Source organism: Hyperolius riggenbachi, chromosome 10 (genome assembly GCF_040937935.1).
Source record: "Hyperolius riggenbachi isolate aHypRig1 chromosome 10, aHypRig1.pri, whole genome shotgun sequence".
Taxonomy (NCBI): domain Eukaryota; kingdom Metazoa; phylum Chordata; class Amphibia; order Anura; family Hyperoliidae; genus Hyperolius; species Hyperolius riggenbachi.
The window spans coordinates 39,099,902-39,121,932 of NC_090655.1; the positions used below are offsets into that span (position 1 = coordinate 39,099,902).

At 44.8% G+C, this 22,031-nt stretch overlaps 1 protein-coding gene across 1 annotated transcript in view; it reads left to right on the forward strand.

The window, feature by feature from the left end:
• The first annotated feature begins 260 nt into the window (after positions 1 to 260).
• Positions 261 to 22,031, forward strand: part of LOC137536361 (heparan sulfate glucosamine 3-O-sulfotransferase 1-like) — a 182,192-nt gene continuing 160,421 nt past the window's right edge. Inside the window, exon 1 of the mRNA XM_068258544.1 lies at positions 261 to 897. The gene's annotated coding sequence lies outside the window, so the exon portion shown is untranslated. The remainder of the gene's footprint in view (positions 898 to 22,031) is intronic.

The following is a 22,031-nucleotide window of genomic DNA, read 5'->3' on the forward strand; positions in this document are numbered from 1 at the left end:
AAAAACACATCCGCTTGCTTTTAGATAAAGTTCTTTATTATTTCATACAGGGGGAAGAAGGGGAGGGATTCTCGCCAGAACAGCGTCCTGTTTTCTTTAACCCAGAGAGAATTCTTTCTGTGAAGTCAGCCTAATGAGCATGAATCTCTCCCCCATCCTATAGCTCGGGCTGAATAATACATTGCCACACCTGCAGGGCACACTGTGTGCCTTCTTCTACCTACTAGTACAGCATGCACACACAGCAAGCCGGTTATTAACCATCTTATGGCCAATAAAGGAGCCATATGGATCGTCCAATAGGATGGGGGTGCTTTCTCCAATCAGGCACCGCCATCCAGCCCAACTCCTGCTGAACTGGTTAACAGCTCCACTTGCCCTGGTACATCCTCACTCAGCAGCGGAGTGTTCGCTAGTGGTGCTGATGCTGCGTGTTGTGCAGCGCGGGAGGATGTGGTGCTGATGCTGCGCGTGGCGAGGATGTGGTGCTGATGCTGCGGCCACTATTAGTTGCCTGTTGTGCAGCGTGCGAGGGGGAGGCAGCTCAGAGAGAGGAGATTAGGAGGCATTCGGAAGGGAAAGAGGCTCCGAGTGAACTGGCTGCTGCCTATTCTTATTATTCCGCTCATATCCCCCCACCACCACCTCCTCCTCCTTTTTCCTTGTATTTATTCTATTCTCCTAGTCTGGTCACTAGGGCTGATTAATTAATCATGATCCGGCTGCCATTAATACATTTATCTGGAGCAGACTGTGCCACGGGCTTGTGCAAGAAGCGCAGTGGGTGAGGAGGACAGTGACTGAGATGCAGGCAGCGGAGGCTTCTTCTATCCTGAGCCCTTGTCTCTAGGAAGCTGGAGGGGACTTTCTCTCTCTCTCTACATGGCTCATCCGGAGGTATTGTACTTTTCTGGTTCTTTTTTCTCTGATACAGATACTTTGCATGCACTCTTCTTCAGGAGTTTAGGCAAGGACACGAGTAGAAGTCATCTTCCTTTATTCCCTAGGAGCCAATCCCAGTCCCTTCCTCCTGAAATATGTTCTTTTTACTATGAGCAACAGCTTTACGTTTTTGCTTCATTGGTTGTCAAAGAATGCATACCTACCGGTAATTCATTCAGGGTTTTCCTGTCTAAGATTATTTCTGTGCACTCCTCGGTCTGTCTTAAAGCCTCAGCAGCATTATTTCCTATTTAGTGACTATAACTAGGTGGAAAGATGACATGTGTGTTAAGTAATAATTACCTTTATGAGGGAGAATGCACATAATACACTGTGGCTTAATGTAGCAAGCCAGAGGGGGGGGATTTCTCTAGGCAGGTGCACTGACATTGAAACACCTGCTTAGAACTAACATTCTTGTTTTCAACTGTTAAATAAAACGATTCTGATTGGTTGCTATGGGCAGCTGCTCCAGTTTTCTTTAGCATTGGTCCTTATATATTACTCCCAAAATATTAGTAACCCATAGCAACCGATCCTCCTACTACTCCTAACTCGTATACACTCAGGTGTTTCAACATTGCTACGATATGTGCCCTAATATAAAAGCCAGTGATTGCAAGTACTCCATAGTATAGGTAACAATATCCCAAGTACCCATTGCCATATACTCTTTTACTTCAGTGTGCACCCCGATCAGGGGGGGCAGAGCTGGTACAAGGTCCTGCAGCACCTGAGGCTGAGACACCAAAGTGCGTCTCTCCATCCCTCCCACCCCAGTCGTCACACACTGACTGCTATTAGACTAAGAGGCGCCCCAGGGCCCCAACACCTTAATCTCTAGTTATCTGGCTTGCAGTCACTGCCATGTATCCCCTTTTCTTATTTCTCTCTGCTTCATACACAACAGGGGAATGATAGCTGAGTGAGTTGTGCGCCCCCTCCTACACTGCGCCCAGAGGCTGGAGTCTCTATTGCCTGAGGCTGGAGCCTCTATACAGGGGAGCAGCCCCTGTGACCGCAGGGGGGACCCGAGCTGTAAGGGGGCCCCAACTACTATGTCACTCTCTCTGATAAATGGGTCCATCCTTCAGATCAGGTGTTTTTGTGGCTACACTTGATAGGGGTGTTAAGATTCTGTTATCCACGCTTGTTTTATGACCCTTGTGAGATGGGCTCCCAGCTGTGAGGGTCACCAGAGGGAGGCAAATAAAAGGGTTTGTACATTGGGGGGGGACTCAAAAATGTGCTGGGGACCCCATGATTTGCAGTTATGCCCCTGAACTGATTGTGTAAATTTCCCTGCAACCTCTGATGCTTTTAGCAAATCAAAGTGATTATTTAGTGGTGTACTTACTTTTGTTTTTATACATTTTTCTTCTGTGCGTCAAAACTTTCTATACTGATCTAAGTATGACAGGATTAGGTACCCCTCAATTATTATTATTTAGTATTTATATGGCGCCGACATCTTCCGTAGCACTGTACAGATTACGTTGTCTTGTCACTTAGCTGTCCCTTAGAGGGACTCGCAATCTAATCCCTACCATAGTCATATGTCTATGTATGTATCGTGTAGTGTATGTATCGCAGTCTAGGGCCAATTTAAGGGGAAGCCATTTAACTTATCTGTATGTTTTGGGGATGTGGGAGGAAACTGGAGTGCCTGGAGGAAACCCACGCAGACACGGGGAGAACATACAAACTCTGTGCAGATAGTGTCCTTGCTGGGATTTGATCCGGGGACCCAGTGTTGCAAGGCGAGAGTTCCACTGTGCTGTCCAGTACCAATGGGAAGTACCCTTCAGGGGACACCTACCACATGCTGATGAAAGACGTGATGCTATAGGCTGGACATTATCAATCATCCCCCCCCGCATTGCTTCATTTCATTAGCCTAATACGGTTTATATAGAATTATTGTGAACTCTGGGTCATATCTGCTATATGTCGTGGACTGGCGAGATGTAAGAATGCCATCCCTATCCGAAAGATCTGAGGACGGGAGGAGGACTGGAGGATTGTCATGTTTTTAGTGAAGTGTAACCTTAAGCAGAGAGATCCGTAACAATCATCCCTGGTTTTCGCTCAGCGTGCGATCGTTATTCCGCCAAACGTGGGCACAGAGTGCTCTAGTGACAGCTTGAGTGATCTGATGTGCCTCATGTTAAGTCTGTGCACCATTACTCTGTGTTATTAAACTTAATGTATCACTCCGATGCATCCGTAGAGGGGGGTTGCCATTGCTAGGAATTACGCAAGGCATTGGCGGTCTACAGATTAGCTGGAGCAGCAATGAGTGGTCAGTATTATTGTACAGGTGCTCCAGTCCTCTGGTAACGGTGTTAAAAATACCTTTACATGGACTGTTGCTGCCTGTGAATGTTTGTGTATCTACAGTATTACATCTGAGCTATGTGCTTGTTGTGAGGGTTCTATAACATTAGTTCTTACAGAGTGTAACCTCTTTATATAAGCTGGTTTCTGCCAAATACCCCCTGTTGAGGATGACATCATCTCTGCCACCCCCCCTCCCCCCTCCAACACATGTAGAGTGTAGGAGTGCTCCAACGTTGTATACTCAGTGTGGACTTGTCCTTTCCAGTTTCACATGTATACATGTTCCTTTACAATGCAGTTAACTATAACAAGAAAACCTTAACGGAGAGGGATATGGATGTTCCTTTTGAACAATACCAGTTGCTTGGTAGTCTTGCTGATCTCTTTGGCTGCAGTAGTGGCTGAATCACACACATGAAACAAGCATGCAGCTAATCTAGTCTGACTTCAGTCAGAGCACCTGATCTGCATGCTTGTTCAGGGGCTGTGGCTGAAAGTATTAGAGACACAGGATCATCAGCAGAGTCAGGCAACTGGTATTATTTAAAAAGGAAAAATCCGTATTCTTCTTAGTTTAGGTTCTCTTTAAAGGGAAGCAAGCATCACTTTTTCCCCCTAGCTTCTAATAGCTATAGGAGCTGTCATGTTTTCCCCCTGCCCTTTTAGCTGCCCATTATTTATCCAGAGGAAGGTGTGAAGAGAGTGTCTGTGACTTCTGTAAACTCTTTGAAGCAGTGTCCCACCCCCGCTGATGAAAGCTTTTTGTTTGCTCTCTGCTAATGTGTGCAATACAACAATTACATCTCTCCTTATCTGCCTGAAACGTATGCGGTTGGTTGGGCAGGCCATGACAGTAGAAGGAAATAGGGTATTAAAGGCATCTGCTAAACCTTTAAATGTAAAAAGAGGTAAATTTAATAGTGAGTCATATTATTGGCATGCATTTTAATATGCTATAGAGATGCCCTGGGTGCTAAAAATGGTGCTTGGTTCACTTTAAAAGGAGCCCAAGGTGAGATATATCTGGAGGCTGCAATATTTATTGCCTTTTAAACAATGCCAGTTGCCTGGCAGCCCTGCTGATCTTTCTGAATCACACACTTGAATCATGCAAGCAGCTAATCTTGTCACATGCAGAGGATCAGCAGGACAGCCAGGCAATGTGCATTGTTGAAAAGGAAATAAATATGTCAGCCTCCATATGTCTCTCACCTCGGGTTCCCTTTATTCATGCTTGTGCATGTATCACTTACCTTTTAACTCCAATCTTACTATAATAAATTGACAGTTCTGGTACACCTGAACCAAACTGAAGTAACCCCGCCCCCCCCAAGGAAAACAATTAAATACATACATTGCCTTGTGTTGAGAGCCTGTGTTGAGAGAGATGCATTATTGCTAAAACAAGCAAACACTTTGACGTTGACTCTAATAGTGGCAAACATAAGATGAGCTTAAAGCGTATCTGAAGCCAGAACTTTTTCTCTACTTTAAGGCTGCGTTCACAGTAAGACGTTACAGGTGCACGTTAGTGCAGCCTGTAACACAGCCCACCGCTCAGCAATGAAAAATCGATGGGCTGTTCTCAGTGCCCACGTTGCGTTACAGTGTAACGCAGCAAGTTAAAAGAAAGTGCTACATGCTGTGCGGTTTAGACTGTTTGCACATGCTCAGTGATGTTGGAGGAGGAGGTCCCCCCTCCTCCTCTGCGGCCAGCCACATGGCTAATTAATATTCACTGCACTGTGACGTGCAGTGTTTACTTCCTGGAGCAGCCGCTCTGTGCGGCGATTGGCTGGCGGGACCACGTGATGCGGATCACGTGGTCTCCGCATCACACAGCACAAAAAAGGCGCACCAAGAGCTGCATAACGCAGCTCTTGGTAGCGTCCTCCTCCAGCATCACCAGGCGTTGCATTAGGGGCACGTTATGCGACCTATAACGTCCCCTAAAATGCAATGTCCTGGTGGGAAAGAAGCCTAAAAGATAAGCAACAGCATAATAACATTAAGGCCTCTTTCACAGTGGGACGTTGTGTTTGATGCGACATTAAGGTCGCATAACGTGCCCCTAATGCAACGCATTGAAAGACTATAACTTGGACATTATAGTACATACTTTAGCCTTGCGTTAGGTGCGCCGTTTTCGGCGCACAGTGATGGAACGAAAATGGCGCATGCGTTACATTAAAAAAAAAAACATTACTGAGCATGTGCAACACACACAACGCAGCAGAATTATTGCTAAACGCACAGCATGCAGCGCTTTCTAAATATTGCTACACGTGAATGTTGCACAGACTTAATAATGCTGTGCGTTAGACCACGTTAAAACATTTTCTAACGTGCGACTTTAACGTCACAGTGTGAAAGAGGCCTTAAGGAGAAACATCTCTTTGTTACAACTTACAGATACCTACAATACACCTGCAGCGTGTCTACCTTCTGGTTTCATGGAAGCAGAAAAATGGTGAAACTCCCGTATTTGCATATTAGCTGTGTCTGAGCCTGCCGAATTCCTGTGCTGACACAGCTGAAAGTTCAAATTACACTTATGATTAGTCACAGATGAGGGGAAATTAGACGGGCTCTTCTCTCTAAATACACACACGGTCCATTATTCTGTTTTAAAATTTGATCAATCTTCAAATTTGTGTAAAACCCGAAACTGGAATTTTGGAATTTGGGTGGGGGGTGGGGGGTATATTGGGGCTGTATTTGTCATGGCCCAATCCAATGTGGAAAGTGCTCATCAATTAATCAACAGCTGAATGACTAATCATCTGCTGCTTAAATGCCTTGCAGCTCCTGAATCTGATTAGCCCCCTGCAGAGTCGAAGCTTAGCCTCCACACATTCCGGTTCACAATCATTTGATAATTTCTGGTGACAGAACATCTTCTAGAGTGTAAAAATATGCCTAAAACAATGTGTTCTGTGAATAATCTGCACTCTGCTTGTGAACACAGTCTGAACACATAAAGTGCGGTGTATGAACAAGACAGGTGCCAAGAAAACTGAGCTGAAACTGGAACAGTATCTCACAGCAACCAACCAGAAACGTGTTTTTCACAGCTGAAACCTGATTGGTTGCTCTGGACATTTGCCCCAGTTTGGTTTGGGCTGATCTTGGTGGTAGTTAATCTCCATTAGGATTTAGCTTACGTTTGAGTTAAAATTCATGTGGTCAATGGGTGTAGCAATAGGGGAGTGCAGAGGTTACGACTGCACCGGGGCCCTTGGGACATAGGGGCCCTCCCTCAATCGCTGTATTAGCTCTTTATTGGTACTGTGCTGATAATTATTACTTCTATATATACTTTAAATAGTAGTAATCCTTAACAAGCTGTTCCCCATCCCCTTCTTGCACCTCTTACACTGTGGTTGTCTTTGGGAGGTTTTGGTGCGCCGTATCATTTGCTATGCCTAGAGTGCTTGGGGGGCCACAATTTAAATCAGGCACTGTGGACCATTGCTCCTTAGATATGCCACTGAGTGTGATTATACTAGAGACCATCGTTACTCATGTTTTTCAACTTCTCAAAACCAATCATTTTGTTCAGGTACAACATTCTTGAGGCATGTTCTGCGAAAGTTAAAATCAAATCTGTAAATTGTACATATGTGTATAGTATTCAGATGCTACAGTATTGGGCTGATGTTACAGACAACACACTGTGCAGGGCCGTGCAGAGGGTCCTTAAAGTGAATCTGTATTGTTAAAATCGCACAAAAGTAAACATACCAGTGCGTTAGGGGACATCTCCTATTACCCTCTGTCACAATTTCGCCGCTCCTCGCCGCATTAAAAGTGGTTAAAAACAGTTTTAAAAAGTTTGTTTATAAACAAACAAAATGGCCACCAAAACAGGAAGTAGGTTGATGTACTGTATGTCCACGCATAGAAAATACAACCATGCACAAGCAGGCTGTATACAGCCTTCCTTTTGAATCTCAAGAGATCATTTGTGTGTTTCTTTCTCCCTGCAGTTCTCATGCAAAGTGCTCTTTTTTCTCCTGCAAACAGCTTTGCCCTTGTCTGTAATTCTTCAGTATGTGAAAGCCCAGCCAGCTCAGAGAACGATTTATCCAGCTTGTAAAAGATAAGAGAGAAGAGAGAAGCTGCTCTAATCTAAATAATACACAGGCAGTGTGCAGAAAGGGGCCTGGAGGGGGGAGATGCATCACAGAACCACAACACTGAAGAACTTGGCAGCCTTCCAGACACAGGCTGACAAGTCTGACAAGGGAAAGATACATTGATTTATTACAGAGATGGTGATAGTAGAACGTGCTGCAGTAAGCCAGAACACATTAGAATAGCTTTTGGAACTTGTAGGATGATAAAAAACAGGATGCAATTTTTGTTACGGAGTCTCTTTAAGTTGGAGGTGCTCAAATAAAAAAAAGGGGTCTCGACTCCTCGCCCCAAAATGCCATGTGGGTTTTAAATGCAGGTATTTTGGGTGCGGGTACTGGTTAAGTGGGTGCTTGGTGCACATCGTGGGTGCCACGTGGACGCTGTGTGCAGGTGTGAGCACTGGGTGCAATGTCAAGCCTGGGTGCAGGCACTTGGTGTCATGTGAGTGTGAGTACTGGGTGCTAGCTATGGGGGGAAGGGGTGTGGGTGGATGTTGGGAGAAGTAGAGGTCAGTAGAGGTTATTGTGGGAGGTGCAGTAAGGGTAAGTCATTGGGGGTGCTAGGGGAGGAAGAGTTCACTGGGGGAGGGAGAAGTCAGGTGCTGAGGGAGGTTACTATAGGTGCTGCATTTATAGAGCACTGATTCAGAGTGAATCAAATCAATTCAAGTCATTAACTGTCCCAAAGTGGACTTTACAATCTGATGCCAGGGACAGATCTAGGGGGGGGGGGGGCAAGCGGGTATCTTGCCCCAGGCGCAGTTTGGGGAATTCTTAAAAAGGTGGCAAAATTTGGATGGGGAATGGCAGTTTAGGCACCAAAACCTGAACTTGGTCTAGATCCGTTCCTGTCTGATGCCACAGTCTATGGAGAGTTTGGTGGGAGAAGTTAGTAGCCTACTAGGAGAATTTGGAGAGGAAACCAGGTTCGCAGAATACCAGGGAGAACATGCAAACCCTATGCAGATAGTGCCCTGCGAATCAGAAAAAAGGATTCAGGATGGAGCCCATACCGAACAGCCATAGACACCTATTATAAAAGTTGCCATTTGCACTACTGGGCTCCTCCATGCGCTGAAATTGACCTTATTTGCCAGAAATTGCAGCTTTTATAATGGCTGCAATTTGCGGCAAAGAAGGTAAATTTCGATGCCCAGAGGCCTCTGTCATATGCCGAGACATGTGGATGTGCAAATTGCGGCATTGCAGAGTGCCTCTGGGTTCCAACATTGAGGCTGCTTTCACAGTTAGACGTTACAGGCGCACGTTAGTGCAGCCTGTAACACAGCCCACCGCACAGCAATGAAAAATGAATGGGCTGTTCACAGTGCCCACGTTGCGTTGCATTGTAACGCAGCACGTCAAGGTAAAGTACTGCATGCTGTGCGTTATAAGCGGCTAAGCCGCGTTAGACTGTTTGCACATGCTCCGTGATGTTGGAGGAGGAGGTCTCCCCTCCTCCTCTGCAGCCAGCCACATGGCTAATTAATATTCACTGCACGGTGTGACGTGCAGTGTTTACTTCCTGGAGCGTCGTTCTGTGCGGCGATTGGCTGGCGAGACCTCATGATGCCGCATGCGTCCAAAAGTACGAATCACGACATCACAGGACGCATGAAAAGCCGCATAACGCGGCTCGATCTGACGTCCAGCTTCTACCACACTATGCGTTGCGTTAGGGGCACGTTATGCGACCTTAACCTATTTTGGTTCCTGGACGTAGAAACTACGTCCAGGAACCATGCGCGCTATCGCGCGCTCCCGCTGCCGATCGCGCGCGTGCACGGCCGCTCCCGGCCGCGGATTCGGTAGCCAGGCAATCAGTGAATCGGGCTACGGTGCCCGATCACTGATTCCTCTCCCCCGCTGAAAAAGCGACAGCTTCTCTCGGAAGCTGCGCCTTTTCTGGCTGTTTTCTCCCCGATGTGTCACTCTAAGCGTGTGTTACGCTTAGAGTGACGTCCTGTAAACAAAATCATGGCCGCCATCTTGTGGACAAAAAGTAATACTACAACTGAAAATAAAAAAAAAATGAAAATCAACACACATTTACATTACAAACCTATTGTTTACCTCCCACCCTCCCAAAACTACCCAAATAAAATGTTTACTATAAAAAAAAACATTACAATAAAAAAAAAACATGTAAATATTTACCTAAGGGTCTAAACTTTTTAAATATCAATGTAAAAATGAAATATTTCTATATTTTTTTATTTTAAAGTTGTAAATAGTGATAGATGCAAAACGGAAAAAATGCACCTTTATTTCCAAATAAAATATTGTCGCCATACATTGTGATAGGGACATAATTTTAACGGTGTAATAACCGAGACATATGGGCAAATACAATACGTGAGTTTTAATTATGGAGGCATGTATTATTTTAAAACTATAATGGCTGAAAACTGAGAAATAATGAATTTTTCCATTTTTTTCTTATTCTTCCTGTTAAAATGCATTTACAGTAAAGTGGCTCTTAGCAAAATGTACCCCCCAAAGAAAGCCTAATTGGTGGCGGAAAAAACAAGATATAGATCAGTTCATTGTGATAAGTAGTGATAAAGTTATAGGCTAATGAATGGGAGGTGAACATTTCTCACGTGAAAACGACGGAACGCGAATGGGTTAATGTAGCATCTAACGCAATGTCTTAGTGGGGAAGAAGCCTTACTGTATTTATCCCAAATCATGGCTCTGCGGTGGGGTTAGGTTTAGGCATCGGGGGGTGGGGGTTAGGGTTAGGTGTCACCCAGGGAGGGTTAGAGTTAGGCATTGGTAGTGGAGGGTTCTGAGTGAGCGTCTGGTTAGGTTTTATCCATATAAAATAGCAGTAATCGGAATCCAGTAGTAGAATATCGCAGATCTTAGTGATATTCTACTAGCAGCAAACTCCTGCACCATTTCTTCCAGGCGCCTTTCTTTCATGTATGCAGCGCCCTGACCAGGATATCATACAAACCTTGCACTTCAGCACAGCGAGAGGAGCAGAGTGTTGGCCACATAACTGCTGAGCCACTCAAATGCCAGAGAAGAGTTAAACGTTCTGTCGCTGAGTGATTATAGCTGTACATGTAGCCAAGCCTTGATCTTCCACTCACATTCAATGGTAGTCAGACGTGCTAAGCGTAATGTGACTGCCATAGATCTCTCTCACAAAAGGTCCATTGTTTCCTGTCCTCCCATTCTGAAGAATGAAGACCTCTTGCTGTGATTAGATACAAAAAGTGGTCAGTTAATCACAGTTTCCAAGGTACAACGGGTAAATAGATGGTTGTCACCCATTAGCAGACCTGAACTCAAAACTTCCTCCCTGCTCTAAAAGATATGCAACAGCATAATAAGAGAAGGCACCCTCAGTAATGGATAGATAGATCTATCTATGGGCTGGTGCACACCAGAGCGGTTCTGGAGCGTTTAAAAAAAAAACCTTTACTAGCTAGCCTAGTGCTAGCTAAAGGGTTTACAGTCATTTGAGACAATTATTTTATGATCCTGGCAAAAAGTAACAGAACCTCCTGAGCGGCGTAACGCTCAGGAGGTTAAAGGATATCCAAGGTGAAAATAAACTGATGAGAAAAAACAATTGTATCTATCCTCCTTCTCCTAAAAATGACTTTTTTTTAGATATCACAGTTTTATATTATATTCAAATCTAGTTTTTACGTTTTTACTGTTTCATTGTCTATGCTAAATGACACCTTCATTCAAGCATGCCAGAGCTCAAATCTATGGATTATTGACCATTTTTATCTCTTTCCTGCTCTCAGAAGCCATTTACTGGCAGGAAGGTATTTTATGGCTGTAATTACTTATCATTAAAGGTTATGCTATAGTCTGACCTGGCTCCGACCCGGACAGAAACGGTCACTTGCATACCTGATGTTTAACTCTTTCAGGCACACAGAGAAAAAAAAGGAACACAGCATAGTTATCTGTGTGCTAGGCACTGTACATACCCATGTCTATCTCATCATGTCACATGTCCTGGCAGGGCCTGCAGGGAAACTGTGCTGATACACTCAGTATCTCTGCTAAACACTCTAATCAAACAGACAATGAAGTTACTCCCCCTGCAGGAAAAAACGATTACTGCACAGTGCTCACAAGGTGGTACAATTAAAGCAGAACTGAAGACCTTCTAAAATATAAAGTGTTTCACTTGCCCGGGGCTTCTGCAAGCCCCTTGCAGCCGACCTGTGCCACGGCGCTCATCAACCATCCTCCATTCCCCGCCGCCAGCTAGTTTCGTTACTCGACTTGTAAGTCGAGGGTCCACTGCGCCTGCTCAGCCCTGCCAAGCGTATCCTTTTTACGCTTTCCCGTAAGCAATAGCGCTATTGCGGACTGGAACGCAAAGAAGGATACGCGCGGCCAGAGCCGCTCAGGCGCAGTGGCCCATCGGCGAAACCGAAAGTAGCTGACGGGAGAACGGAGGATCATGGAGGACCGGCGTGGGACAGGACGGCTGCAAGGGGCACGCAGAAGCCCCAGGTAAGTGAAGATCTTTATTTTTAGAAGATCTTCAGTTCCGCTTTAAGGTTTTTGGTATTTTTAAATATTTTTTTCGGAGGCACCTTCTCCAGCACAGGTTTCCTGCAGTCTCTGCACCTATAGGGCTCGATTCACAAAGCGGTGATAACCCAGTTATCACGCCTAAACTACTTTAGGCGTGATAACCATTGCACCACGCTGGTGAAAAGCCCCTTATCATGCCTAAACTCAGTTTAGGCATGATAAGTTTAGGCATGATAAGTTTAGGCACGATAAGTTTAGATAAGTTTAGAGAATAGACAGGCTAAGCTCTCTAAATACATACAGGGTGCATTTCTCTTTGCTTTCCTTCTGTCCTGTGCAAGAGTTCAGATCCACTTTAAGGCATCCAATGACATGTATTTATGTTTGCAGAACAATGTACAGTATCTCTTTTTAATGCCCAGTGTATACAAGCGTTAAGCGTATCATGTCCATATACAGGAAACAGTCTGAAGCCTTCATATCCAAAAGCTTACTCCTTTTCTTCTACATTAGCCAATAAATGGTATCATCCTCAAGGCTGGATTTATACTTTTTGTGCCCCTAGGCCAAGTATGTTGTGGCTCCTCCTTCTTGTGCAGCAGTGCCCCTCCCATTCCATGTGCAGCCCCCCTCTTCCATGTGTATCATCCATTTACTGCAGCCCCTCTCTATCATGAACCATGTTCGCTTTTTCTGTTGCTCCTTATTTCCCACCTCTTCTTTCATATGTAATAACCCCTCTTTCATATCCAGGTGCCCCCTTGGGCTGCAGCTGCCCAAGGCCAGTGCCTTTGAGGCCTTTCCAGTAATGCAGCCCTGATCATCCTAGTGAAAAACGTCTTTGCTTTGCTGATGGCTAACACGGTACAATACTCCACTGCTACTACGATGCTGGATTATCTGTGATACCTTCACTGAAGATGACAAGGGAAATCAAGCCCACTGTTCTATGGGGTTTGCTGATCTGAGCTACGAGCGTAATTGTTCCTTGTTTGACATGTTTTGTTTAGTATGGTGACACAAGCTTGTTTCTGTCACCTCCCAGTTTTCCTCATTATGTACCACAAACAAGAGCAGAGTTTTCCCCCTCCGCAATAGGCAGAAGAAATGCCTGTCTGTTGAATTACGGTATGAAAGCAGGTCAGTGCAACGGGCCATCCATTGTATATTAAGGCAGCCCCTAATGGACAGACCACACACAGACATCATTTAAGCCCGTCACTCTCGTACTTTGCTGAACTGTGTCAAATAAAGTCCATTTACAACGTATGGCATTAATGTGCTCTCAATGGAAAAATGTTCTAAGGCATCAATTATATTTAAATCAGAATAATCAGACGAAAATGTGACTATTAGCAACATGACAGTGTGTTCCCATAAAGCCATTGCCAGGGCTAGTGTGGTGGAGGGTGAAGTTAGGAGACGATGCTACACTGCTACTGCCTTAGTTACAGTCAGATGCACTGACGCCACATGTGCCGTCACTGGCTTTGCAGGATCGTACCAAGGATTGTTTATTGCCTTGCTGGCAAGGATACGAAAGCCTGTTTTGGTATTTTTCACATCCAAATCTTAGATCATGCTTGATGTGTTATAGTTGGAGTCAAGGGTGTTGCTAGGATCTTAAGAGATTCAGGGCACTTTTGGGCACTCTAGGCGAAAAATGTGTGTGGTCATGTACCAGAATGTGGGTGTGGTCATGGGTGGAGCCAAATTTACTTGACCTTAAAGTGAACCTCCAGACTAAAAATCTACTCAGCAGAACTGAAAAGGCTTGGTGTTTCTTTAGCAGTCTCACAGCATCAGAACTTTGTTTTTCTTACTAAAGCATCATTTTTAGCTGCATTTTTAGCTAAGCTCCACCCATCAAAGAAAACTGCCGGGCGTTTTTTCCCTGATGCTGTGCAAAGCATGATGGGATTTCCTATGTTGTTATTCACGTTGCCTAGCAATTGGGAGGGGTGATCAGGACACAGGACAGTTGGAACTGTGTCTCATGCTCCCTGTCACCTCCTTTCAACCAAAAAGATGGCTGCCCTCATGAAATCAAACATTTGCCTGTTCTTTGAAAACAGGGTGGGTACGAGATTATATTACCGATCTATTTTAATTAACATAGCTAATGTAACTTAATGACAGTTTTTTTGTTTAGGCTGAAGTTCCCCTTTAACAGCAGTCTACGTAGGCCTGCCCAGCAAAATGTTGAATAAAGCCCCCTCTCCATTAATACAACAAATGCAGCATATCACATAAATAGGCAGTGTCACTTAAAAATAACTAGACACACCTTTTAGTGGACGAACTCAAAGCACCAGAGCTGCAGCCACTAGGGCGCTCTCTACCGGCAATAGCAGTGCTAGGGAGTCTTGCCCAAAGTCTCCTCACTGAATAGGTCCTGACATACTGAACAGGAAGAGCCGAGATTTGAACTCTGCTCTCCTGGTCCCTGATAAATAACCAATCCGAATTAAGATCGATCCCATCAATCTGATCAAATTGGTTAGGAGATTTCTATTGTTCCCCGAATTGGCCTTTAAAGAGGCACCACAACAACACATAGAAGAATATATTAAATTATTCAAGTTACCCAATGTTATGTGAATTATCCTGGTTTGAGCATCAGAAACACTTCCTACAGCTATATATTGCTGTCTATTGGAATCTAACACCACCCTCCTAGTGATGTTTAGCCTAGGCTATGATCTCACCAAGCCTTCTCCTCTCAGTGCATTCTGGAAGACCAGATGTTATTTCTACTGACTTCAGAACACCCAGTAAACAAACATTCCGCATTGATGCTCGTCCCAGTTGATCATTTCCGAGCTGGATTTGCCGTAAGGCAGTGTAGGGATGTGCCTACAGGCGCCTGATGATAAAAAGATGGCTCACTCCCTCCTTCCTTCCCTATGCAGAGTCCCGAGCAGAGCGTAAATGGGAGGTTACTAATACATGTCTCTGCATTCCACTGACGAGATCTCCATTCAGTTGGGGGCACTTCTAGCTACCTAATACTTGGGGGCACCTATAGCTGCCTATGACGGGCAAGGGAAGTAATGGAGAAGTGACAGATAGGGCAGCCAGCACACTTGCGGTTCGGTTCAGCTGTGTTTTTGAATTAATGGAGGGAAAAGCCTAAGGTGCCTGGACATCTGTGCCTATAGGGTCCTGTGATGTAAATCCGGGCCTGTTTCCTATCGTTCAAACCAATAATCATTCGTAAATGATTGTTTGGCAAATTGTATCATCAGTGGCCACCTATAAGAGATATGCACATAAGTAGGGCTGCTGAAATCCGGATCAGGGAGATACCCGGATAGTTGCTATCCGGATATCTCCCAGTAAACCTGTGCAGGGTGGCCGGGGGGGGGGTCGATCTTACCTGTCTGACGTCTTCTTCGTCTGTCCCTCGGCAACTCCCATGATGCGCTCCACGCGCGTCATGTGTTTACAACCCGGAAGGAGGAAGTGTTTGTAATCACGTGACCGCCGCTTGGACCGCATCATGGGAGGCGCCATGGGACGGACCGAAGAAGACGTCAGACAGGTAAGATTGAATGCACAGGTTTACTGGGAGATATCCGGATAGAACTATCCGGATGTCTCCCGGATCCGGATTTGAGCAGCCCTGCCTATAAGCATAGCTCCCAAGTGTCCCTCTTTTGGAGGGACAGTCCCTCTTTGGGAGCCCTGTCCCTCTGTCCCTCTTTCCTCCTCATTTGTCCCTCTTAGTCTACACTTTATCAAACGTTTGATAATTTACCTCATGGGTAAAATCTAATTTTGAATTCACAAAGGTGTTATATATTTATCGAATGTTTTATCGATAAAACGTTCAATAAATCTATAACACATTAGTGAATTCAAAATTAGATTTTACACACAAGGTAAATTATCAAACGTTTGATAAAGTGTTTGTTAAAGCTTCGTGAAAAAAAGTCCCTCTTTCTATGTAAATATATAGATTTCTCTACTAAAAATGTGTTTGACTCTAAACTTTATTCCCATCCTTTAAATTGATATATTACTAAATTTAAAATGTTAATATGAAGGAAAATGAACCAGGATAGAAAGGACCAGTGTGGTTTTAATGATAAAACAACATATTTTGCTCATGAAATCTTTATGGTATGGGTGACTAGGAGTGTGACGGTGGTGTGATCAGGGGTGTGGCAGGGGCATGGCTTAAGTGTCCCTCTTTCTCATCTCAAAAAGTTGGGAGGTATGCTATAAGGTGTGCCTGAACCCCTTATGTACATACTTGTTCCTAATATAGAAGCAGTATCACCACATTTTTGTTTTATCTGCCGCAGCAGCTTTCATTCTCTGAGTAGTGTACATTTCGTATTCATTATCTACTGTGTCTCGATAAAACATTTTTGCTTGAAAATGATTTGACTTGCTTTGAGGCTTCATTATTTTACATTTTTTCCCCTTAATAAATTTGTATAGCCAGGAGGATTCAGTTTTCTGAGTGATAAACAGCGCATTGAAAAATCTGTGCTATAATTACCCAATCCTGGCAGGAGAGCGCCAGTGTGCCGTTATTTCAGACGGCGCATTACAAAGCCGCGTATTTGTACACAGTGATACTCTGGGTAAGAGACGCTCTCTGGTCTCAGCCATCCATAGTCTTGTGTTGTAAATGGAGCGTTCGCACACATCTGCTGTGCTGTAATGATGAACAAATACAGCAGCCATTGAGCGATAGAGCCATTCCTTAAAGGGGAACTTCAGCCTAAACAAACATAATGTCATCAAGTTACATTAGTTATGTTAATTAGAATAGATAGGTAATATAATCTCTTACCCACCCTGTTTTAAAAAACAGGCAAATGTTTGTGATTCATGGGGGCTGCCATCTTTTTGGTTGAAGGGAGGTGACAGGGAACATGAGACACAGTTCCAACTATTCTGTGTCCTGATTACCCCTCCCAGCTGCGCGCTAGGCTTCAAATGTCAAATTCAAAATGTAAAAAAAAAAAAAATTGCACCAAAACAGCAGAAGGAGAACAACAACATCAGAAATCCCATCATGCTTTGCACAGCATCAGGGGAAAAAAGCCCGGGCAGTTTTCTTCTGTGCAGCTAAAAATGAGGCTTGTATAAGAGAAACAAAGTTCTGATGCTGTGAAACTGTTAAAGAAACACCAAGCCTTTTCAGTGCTGCTGGGTCGATTTTTAGTCTGGAGGTTCACTTTAATATAAATTCTTATGTGGTTGTATTTTATGGGCCGGTATTAAAGAGATTCTATAAGAATAATTAAAAAACAAAACCCCTCTGGGGATACTTATCTCGGGAGGGGGAAACCTCTGGATCCATATGAAGCTTCCCCCTTCCTCCTAAACCACAGTAATTCAGCGCTGGCTCCCTACAAACCGCAGCCGACATCCTTTGTAGCGCCTGCAATATTTACCTACCGTGATCCCGCGCAGGCGCAGTAGAGTCCCTCCGCTCGGGCACCGGTGGAAATAGCCAAGCCTGATTGGGTCTGGTCTACTGCTCAGATGCGAGTCGCCTGGGCCTATGCAGTAGAGCAGACCCGTTTGGGCTTGGCCATATCTACCGGAGCCGAGCGGAGAGACTCTACTGCACCTGCGCGGGATCACTGTAAGTAAATATTTACCTTGCCGACGTTCGGGGGCTACCAGTGCTAGATCGCCAAGGCATAGGAGGGTGGAGGAAACCTCATTAGGATCCAGAGGCTTCCCCCTCCCTTTCAGAAGAGCTCACAACAAGGCCAGGCAGAGGCGAGAGAGGCTCCAGCCTCAGGGCGCAGTGTAGGAGGGGGCACACACCTCACTCAGCTATCATTCCCCTACTGTGTTTGAAGCAGTGAGAAATAAGAAAAGGGGATACATGGCAGTTACTGCAAGCCAGATAACTAGAGATTAGGTGTTGGTGAGGATGTGGGCCCTGTGGCCCTCTTAGTCTAATAGCAATCAGTGTGTGACAGCTGGGGGGGGAGGGATGGAGGGGCGCACTTTGGTGTCTCAGCCTTGGGTGCTGGAGGACCTTGTCCCGGCTCTGGCTCACAACGTAATCTCTACGATAGTCAGTTATTGTCTAATGTTCTTATTGTAGTCGCATATGTAGACTAGTCGCATATATAGCTTTAATATATAAATATAGCAGCTATGCAATGAAATGCAATTGGCAGATTTCAGAGTAGATAGACTGTGCTTTGGTAATTTGTACGCAGAAAATATAACTTGTACACGAAAGCAAATATAACTGTATGAGTGATAAAAAAAAAGTAGGAAAACACATGTTATTGAATGCGATGTCAGAGTTTTATTCCACTTTAATAAGCCATTTGAGACTGGGCTGTCCACATATGATATGACTATGATAGGGATTAGATTGTGAGCTCCTCTTGGTGATCAGACTATGTGAAGAGCTGCTTCAGCACTATATAAATACACAATAGACAATCTTTCACTATCTCACTATTTTTCCCCTGATACAATACAGAATCACGTCTATTTCCGCTTTCATACAAGTGAAAACATCACTATCGTCATTGCTGCTGTATATGTGTGGCTAGTATTTATTATTATTATATAGTATTTATATAGTGCTGACATCTTCCGCAGCGCTATACAGAGTATACAATCTTGTCACTTAAAGCGGACCTAAACCAAACATTTCTTTAATTCAAAATATTTAGTTGCACCACTCTGACGCATACAAAGATAAATAAACACTCCTTTAAGCCTATGATCATTTCAGTGCATGCTTTTCACCCTTCTCTTTTCATAGGTAGGGTTATACAGGTGGCAGCCATTAGCAATTCCTCCTTTGCCGGACATCTCCTACTCCACCAGTCTGCCGTATTCTGTCCCGGCAATATGAAAGGAAGGGAGGGATTCCTCCAATAAATGTAAAATATTTTATATTTGTCATCATGCAGCTGAAAAAGGCTGATATTTATTATTATAATTTAGAAAATAGATTTTATTTCTGAAATTTTGTATTTTTAATTTAACTGTCCTTCAGAGGGACACACAATCTAGTCCCTACTATAGTCATATGTCCTATGTGTATGTATCGTGTAGTGCATGTATCATAGTCTAGGGCCAATTTTAGAGTGAAGCCAGTTAACTTATCTGTATGGTTTTTTTATGGGATGTGGGAGGAAACTGGAGTGCCAAGAGGAAACTCACATAGACATAGGGAGAACATACAATCTCCATGCAGTCAGTGCTCTGGCTGGGATTCAAATCGGAGACCCAGCGCTGCAAGGCAAGAGTGCTAACCACTACACCCCCTATCTGTATCTGTATCGTTACCTGTGGTTCCTCTGTTAGCGGGTCAGACTAATGTTCATATATTTAACCGAATAACTGAGCCAAGCCAAATTAATCCATGCCATGCACTGATGAGGATCAAACAATCCGAAACAGTCTGTATGCATGTTGGATTATTATGACTCTGTACAAATTAACAAGCTGACACATCATTGCATTCTAGCGGTTCTGGAGGGGTGTTTGTTTAGCTTCTAAGGGCAAAAATGGTTAATTTACATATATTCAGCAGTGATGCACTGGGAGACATCTCAAGCTCACTCCAACCTGAATTATCGCAATTTCTTTGTGTTTAAAGAAAGCAAACTTTTGTTTTCCCGAATAAATGAACGTCAATTTTCTACCAGTGTCAGTAGAATTTTCTTATTTTTGTTTGAACAGATGGGGTCAGTATAATGCAAACATTGGCGTGCAGCTTCAAGTCACATATGACAGGCTGTCTTTGCACAATACATGCAATTTGTGCTAAGCCTGTTATTCCACAAAATATGCTTCTTCTTCTTATTCTTCTTCTCCTGCATATGCCCTGTCAAAGTTTGCTTTGCTTTCAAATATACGGAGAACAGATGGAATTGTTTTAATCACACTTACAAGTTTAACACATCCAAGTAGTGTTGGGCGAACATCTAGATGTTCGGGTTCGGGCCGAACAGGCCGAACATGGCCGCGATGTTCGGGTGTTCGACCCGAACTCCGAACATAATGGAAGTCAATGGGGACCCGAACTTTTGTGGTTTGTAAAGCCTCCTTACATGCTACATACCCCAAATTTGCAGGGTATGTGCACCTTGGGAGTGGGTACAAGAGGAAAAAAAAATTAGCAAAAAGAGCTTATAGTTTTTGAGAAAATCGATTTTAAAGTTTCAAAGGGAAAACTGTCTTTTAAATGCGGGAAATGTCTGTTTTCTTTGCACAGGTAACATGTTTTTTGTCGGCATGCAGTCATAAATGTAATACATATAAGAGGTTCCAGGAAAAGGGACCGGTAACGCTAACCCAGCAGCAGCACACGTGATGGAACAGGAGGAGGGTGGCGCAGGAGGAGAAGAAGGCCACGCTTTGTGAGACACAACAACCCCGGCCTTGCATGAGGGCAAGAAGCGTGCGGATAGCAGGCTTTGTACCGCCATGCAGTCATAAATGTAATAAAGATAAGTGGTTCAATAAACAGGGACCACGCGGCAACGCTAACCCAGCAGCAGCAGACGTGATGGAACAGGAGCAGGCGCAGGAGGAGAAGGCCACGCTTTGTGAGACACAACAACCCAGGCCTTGCATGAGGGCAAGAAGCGTGCGGATAGCAGGCTTTGTACCGCCATGCAGTCATAAATGTAATAAAGATAAGTGGTTCAATAAACAGGGACCACGCGGCAACGCTAACCCAGCAGCAGCAGACGTGATGGAACAGGAGCAGGCGCAGGAGGAGAAGGCCACGCTTTGTGAGACACAACAACCCAGGCCTTGCATGAGGGCAAGAAGCGTGCGGATAGCAGGCTTTGTACGGCCATGCAGTCATAAATGTAATAAAGATAAGTGGTTCAATAAACAGGGACCACGCGGCAACGCTAACCCAGCAGCAGCAGACGTGATGGAACAGGAGGAGGCGCAGGAGGAGAAGGCCACGCTTTGTGAGACACAACAACCCAGGCCTTGCATGAGGGCAAGAAGCGTGCGGATAGCATGCTTTGTACCGCCATGCAGTCATAAATGTAATAAAGATAAGTGGTTCAATAAACAGGGACCACGCGGCAACGCTAACCCAGCAGCAGCAGACGTGATGGAACAGGAGCAGGCGCAGGAGGAGAAGGCCACGCTTTGTGAGACACAACAACCCAGGCCTTGCATGTGGACAAAAAGCGTGCGGATATAGCAGCAATGCTTTTTGCCGCCATGCAGTCATAAATGTAATACAGATGAGAGGTTCAATAAACAGGGCCCGGAAACGCAACACCATCCTAGATGTTCATTGGTCATGTTACTTGGTTGGGGTCCTGGAGTGTTGCGTAGTCATTTCCAATCCAGGATTGATTCATTTTAATTTGAGTCAGACGGTCTGCATTGTCTGTAGAGAGGCGGATACGCCGATCTGTGACGATGCCTCCGGCAGCACTGAAACAGCGTTCCGACATAACGCTGGCTGCCGGGCAAGCCAGCACCTCTATTGCGTACATTGCCAGTTCGTGCCAGGTGTCTAGCTTCGATACCCAATAGTTGAAGGGTGCAGATGGATGGTTCGACACAGCTACGCCATCTGACATGTAGTCCTTGACCATCTTCTCCAGGCGATCGGTGTTGGAGGTGGATCTGCACGCTTGCTGTTCAGTGGGCTGCGGCTGCATGGGTGTCAGAAAATTTTCCCACTCCAAGGACACTGCCGATACCATTCCCTTTTGGGTACTAGCTGCGGCTTGCGTTGTTTGCTGCCCTCCTGGTCGTCCTGGGTTTGCGGAAGTCAGTCTGTCTGCGTACAACTGGCTAGAGGAGGGGGAGGATGTCAATCTCCTCTCTAAAGTCTCCACAAGGGCCTGCTGGTATTCTTCCATTTTGACCTGTCTGACTCTTTCTTCAAGCAGTTTTGGAACATTGTGTTTGTACCGTGGATCCAGAAGGGTATAAACCCAGTAATTGGTGTTGTCCAGAATGCGCACAATGCGTGGGTCACGTTCAATGCAGTCTAGCATGAATTGAGCCATGTGTGCCAGAGTCCTACCAGAATCCTCATCATCCTCTTGTGAGCGTTGTGATAGTTGTTGTGATGCATCATAGTCGTCACCTTCCTCCTGGTCT